The sequence below is a fragment of the Hyla sarda genome, unplaced genomic scaffold (assembly GCF_029499605.1).
Source record: "Hyla sarda isolate aHylSar1 unplaced genomic scaffold, aHylSar1.hap1 scaffold_1062, whole genome shotgun sequence".
Classification (NCBI taxonomy): domain Eukaryota; kingdom Metazoa; phylum Chordata; class Amphibia; order Anura; family Hylidae; genus Hyla; species Hyla sarda.
In genome coordinates, this window is record NW_026607681.1 from 120,475 (window position 1) to 126,474 (window position 6,000).

Sequence of the window (6,000 nt, forward strand, 5' to 3'; positions counted from 1 at the left end):
AATGAGAAAATGCACAAAGGGGGGCTCGGACCTCAGACCGAGCTACTTCTTAGGCTTGCTATATCTACAATCCGAGCCCCCCTCTCTTTTTGGCACGCAGGGCACGCAGATGTACTGGAATGAGTGAGAGCTTTAAATGTATGTAACTTGATACTGGAGGAACATATTGATATAGTTGGGGTCACTGAGACATGGCTGGACTCCTCGCATGACTGGGCGGTTAATCTGCAGGGGTTTACATTGTTTCGCAAGGATAGAATGAACAGAAAAAGTGGTGGAGTCTGTCTGTATGTAAGAAGTGGTATGAAAGTCAGTGTGAACGATGCCATAGTGTGTGATGATTCTGAGGATGTGGAATCATTGTGGGTAGAATTACAAAAGAAGGTAAATACTGAAAAAATAGTATTTGGTGTAATCTACAGACCCCCTAATATCACTGAAGAGATAGAAGTTCGGCTTCATAAACAAATAGAGAGGGCCGCCCGGGCAGGTACAGTGGTAATAATGGGAGATTTTAACTATCCAGATATAGATTGGGGTCCGGGGTTGGCTAAAACTACAAAGGGGCGACAATTCCTAAATTTATTGCAGGATAATTTTATGGGCCAGTTTGTGGAGGACCCAACAAGAAATGATGCCTTGTTGGATCTGATCATTTCCAACAATGCAGAGCTGGTTGGTAATGTAACTGTGCGGGAAAACCTTGGTAATAGCGACCACAATATAGTTACTTTTGACTTAAAATGTAGAAAACAAAGACAGGCGGGGAAGGCAAAAACATATAACTTTAAAAAGGCAAATTTCCCTGGGCTGAGGGCTGCACTACAGGACATAGACTGGGGGGATGTGTTGTCAAATACTGATACAGAAGGTAAATGGGACATCTTTAAATCAACTCTAAATAACTATATAGCTAAATATATACCAAAGGGGAACAAATATAAACGATTAAAACTAAATCCTACATGGCTGACACATGATGTTAAAAGAGCAATAAACAACAAAAAAATAGCCTTCAAAAAATACAAATCTGATGGGTCAGCGATAACATTTAAACAGTACAAGGAGCTTAATAAAATCTGTAAAAATGTAATAAAAACAGCAAAAATTCAAAATGAGAGACAGGTGGCCAAAGAAAGCAAAACTAATCCTAAATATTTTTTTAGATATATTAATGCAAAAAAAACAAGGACAGAGCATGTAGGACCCCTTAATAATGATAATGGGGAGGTTGTCACAGGCGATCAAGAGAAGGCGGAGCTACTGAATGGGTTCTTTAGTTCTGTATACACTATGGAAGAAGGAGCTGACATTGGCCAGGTCAGTGCTGGTAACACATCATGTAATGTACTGAACTGGCTTAATGTAGAGATGGTACAAGGTAAGTTAAGTGATATAAATGTAAGCAAATCCCCAGGACCGGATGGACTACACCCAAGAGTTCTTAGAGAGGTAAGTTCAGTAATATCTGTACCCCTGTTCATGATATTTAGAGATTCTCTGGTGTCTGGTATTGTGCCAAGGGACTGGCACAAGGCGAATGTGGTACCAATCTTCAAAAAGGGCTCTAGGTCTTCCCCAGGAAACTATAGACCGGTAAGTTTAACGTGCATTGTGGGTAAATTGTTTGAAGGACTTATAAGGGATTACATACAGGAATACATAGGGGATAATTGTATTATAAGTGATAGCCAGCATGGGTTTACTAAGGATAGAAGTTGTCAAACCAATCTAATTTGCTTTTATGAAGAGGTGAGTAGAAGCCTTGACAGAGGAATGGCTGTGGATATAGTGTTTCTGGATTTTGCTAAAGCGTTTGATACTGTCCCTCATAGACGTCTGACAGGTAAGTTAAGGTCTTTGGGTTTGGAAATTTTAGTTTGCAACTGGATTGAACACTGGCTCATGGATCGTACCCAGAGAGTGGTGGTCAATGATTCGTACTCTGATTGGTCCCCGGTTATTAGTGGTGTACCCCAAGGTTCAGTACTGGGACCGCTGTTGTTTAATTTATTTATCAATGATATAGAGGATGGTATTAACAGCTCTGTTTCTATCTTTGCAGATGACACCAAGCTTTGTAGCACGGTACAGTCTATAGAGGATGTGCATAAGTTACAAGATGACTTGGATAGACTAAGTGTCTGGGCATCCACTTGGCAAATGAGGTTCAATGTGGATAAATTAAAAGTTATGCATCTGGGTACTAATAACTTGCATGCATCGTATGTCTTAGGGGGGATTAAACTGGCAGAGTCACTGGTAGAGAAGGATCTGGGTGTACTTGTAGATCACAGACTACAGAATAGCATGCAATGTCAGGCTGCTGCTTCCAAAGCCGGCAGGATATTGTCATGTATCAAAAGAGGCATGGACTCAAGGGACAGGGACATAATACTCCCCCTTTATAAATCATTGGTACGGCCTTACCTGGAATATGCTGTTCAGTTTTGGGCACCTGTCCATAAAAGGGACACTGCGGAGTTGGAAAGGGTGCAGAGACGCGCGACTAAACTAATATGGGGCATGGAACATCTTAGCTATGAGGAGCGATTAAAGGAGTTACAATTGTTTAGTCTTGAGAAGAGACGTTTAAGGGGGGATATGATAAACGGATATAAGTATACTAATGGCCCATACAAAAAATATGGAGAAAAACTGTTCCAGGTTAAAGCCCCCCAAAGGACGAGGGGGCACTCCCTCCGTCTGGAGAAGAAAAAGTTTAGTCTCAAGGGGTGACACGCCTTCTTTACCGTGAGGACTGTGAATTTATGGAACGGTCTACCTCAGTAACTGGTCACAGCAGGAACAATTAACAGCTTTAAAACAGGATTAGATACATTATTAAAACAAAATAAGATTAATGCTTATGAAGAAGTATAAAATCTCATCCCTTCCCCAATATCGCGCCACACCCCTACCCCTTAATTCCCTGGTTGAACTTGATGGACATATGTCTTTTTTCGACCGTACTAACTATGTAACTATGTAACTTACAAACCTGTATAACTTTTTGGCACCAGTTGTTTTGACAAAAAGAGAAAATGCACAAAGGGAGGCTCGGACCTAACAAACCTGTATAACTTTTTGGCACCAGTTGTTTTGACAAAAAGAGAAAATGCACAAAGGGGGGCTCCAACCTAAGACCAAGCTACTTCTTAGGCTTGCTATATCTACAATTGGAGCCCCCCACTTTTTTGGCACGCAGGGCACGCAGATGATAAGTACTGGAACGATTGAGAGCTTTAAATGTATGTAACTTACAAATCTGTATAACTTTTTGGCACCTGTTGTTTTGACAAAAAGAGAAAATGCACAAAGGGGGGGCTCGAACCTAACAAACCTGTTTTCCTTTTTTGGCACCAGTTGTTTTGACAAAAAGAGAAAATGCACAAAGGGGGGCTCAAACCTAAGACCAAGCTACTTCTTAGGCTTGCTATATCTACAATTGGAGCCCCCCTCTCTTTTTGGCATGCAGGGCACGCAGATGATAAGTACTGGAACGATTGAGAGCTTTAAATGTATGTAACTTACAAATCTGTATAACTTTTTGGCACCTGTTGTTTTGACAAAAAGAGAAAATGCAGAAAGGGGGGGCTCGAACCTAACAAACCTGTATAACTTTTTGGCACCAGTTGTTTTGACAAAAAGAGAAAATGCACAAAGGGGGGCTCAAACCTAAGACCAAGCTACTTCTTAGGCTTGCTATATCTACAATTGGAGCCCCCCTCTCTTTTTGGCACGCAGGGCACGCAGATGATAAGTATTGGAACGATTGAGAGCTTTAAATGTATGTAACTTACAAATCTGTATAACTTTTTGACACCAGTTGATTTAAAAAAATATTTTTTTCCCACCTGTTCAGATACATTTGACTGGAACAGTACAGGCAAGCCGAAGAGCTAGTTCGGACTTAGGTTCGAATCCCCCCCTCTGTGCGTTTACACTGGAAAGCTTTGTGTTGTGGGGGTATAGCTCAGTTGTAGAGCATTTGACTGCAGAACAAGAGGTCCTTGGTTCAAATCCGAGTGCCCCCTAACAAAATTTTTTTTGCTTTACAACTTAACCATATCCCACAAATTTCTTGCAGAAAATCGCCTCATCCAGTCAATGAGCAGCCACCCTGGAGCGCAGAGGTTCAAGAGGTCCTTTATTCAAATCCAAGTGCCTGCTAATGCATAATTTTTTCTTTACAGCTCAACCATATCTCATGTATGTAGTTTATTGCAAAAAATTTGCAATGTTGAGGTACAGATATTGCTAATTTTTTAGCAATAGCTCAGTGGTGGAGCATTGTGGTCAGGCAGAAAAGAACTATAGAACTTCTAAGGTTCAAATCTCCCCCCCCCCCCCTCAAAACCCTCTCCTCTCTTCCTCTGTGCAGTTACTCTGTGTGCCAAAACAGGACAAGACCTTGGTCTCTGCATTTTGTTGCCAAGCAGCTCCCATGGCATTGTGGTTAGAGCTGCTGCCTTGGGGCGCAGAGGTTGTGAGTTCGAATCCTGTGAAGATCCTGATGATGGAAGATGTTGAATGAGATTGATCGTGAGAACCTGGGATGACTGGAGGATTGGAGAGCCATGGATCATGGGACTGAAAGATATCGATGGATGGACTGAGTCAAGCGGATGTCAAGGAGAGCAGATTGGAGAGCAGTGGGACTGGAGGAGATCGATGGACTGAGGAGAGGAGGCTTTCAAGGTAAGTGGTCAGAGAGTGTTGTGGGGCATTGTGGACGGTGATCCACTAGAATGGAGGATTCTAGGTTGTGGATCTACCAAAAGTGGTGTTGTGTCTGTTGTGGGATGTTGAAAATAAGAAGGTGGGGGGTTTTATTTATACCAACTTTTATTTATTTATACCAAGTGCCTGCTAATGCATAATTTTTTCTTTACAGCTCAACCATATCTCATGTATGTAGTTTATTGCAAAAAATTTGCAATGTTGAGGTACAGATATTGCTAATTTTTTAGCAATAGCTCAGTGGTGGAGCATTGTGGTCAGGCAGAAAAGAACTATAGAACTTCTAAGGTTCAAATCTCCCCCCCCCTCAAAACCCTCTCCTCTCTTCCTCTGTGCAGTTACTCTGTGTGCCAAAACAGGACAAGACCTTGGTCTCTGCATTTTGTTGCCAAGCAGCTCCCATGGCATTGTGGTTAGAGCTGCTGCCTTGGGGCGCAGAGGTTGTGAGTTTGAATCCTGTGAAGATCCTGATGATGGAATATGTTAAATGAGATTGATCGTGAGAACCTGGGATGACTGGAGGATTGGAGAGCCATGGATCATGGGACTGAAAGATATCGATGGATGGACTGAGTCAAGCGGATGTCAAGGAGAGCAGATTGGAGAGCAGTGGGACTGGAGGAGATCGATGGACTGAGGAGAGGAGGCTTTCAAGGTAAGTGGTCAGAGAGTGTTGTGGGGCATTGTGGACGGTGATCCACTAGAATGGAGGATTCTAGGTTGTGGATCTACCAAAAGTGGTGTTGTGTCTGTTGTGGGATGTTGAAAATAAAAAGGTGGGGGTTTTTATTTATACCAATAAAATGGTCTCCCCTTCTACCAATCACCATTGCCTTCACTCCAACTACCACCACCACCCACTCACACCCCAACGACCTTCTTCCTCAGCACCTTCCTCCCCACCCACATCACACCCACTTCTCCATCACCTTCTGGATGCCCAACCATCAACCACTTCACACACACACACTTACCTTAACATTCACCGATTTCTCACTCCATCACCATGCTCTGCTGCCAGCCTCAGGGTCTTCACAGGATTTGAACTCACAACCTCTTTGCTCCAAGGCAGCATCTCTAACCACTAGACCATGAAAGCTACATGGAAACTGGCAACGATGACAGTGGTCTTGGCCTGTGTTGACAAAATGAGAAAATGCACAAAGGGGGGCTCGGACCTCAGACCGAGCTACTTCTTAGGCTTGCTATATCTACAATCCGAGCCCCCCTCTTTTTTGGCACGCAGGGCACGCAGAT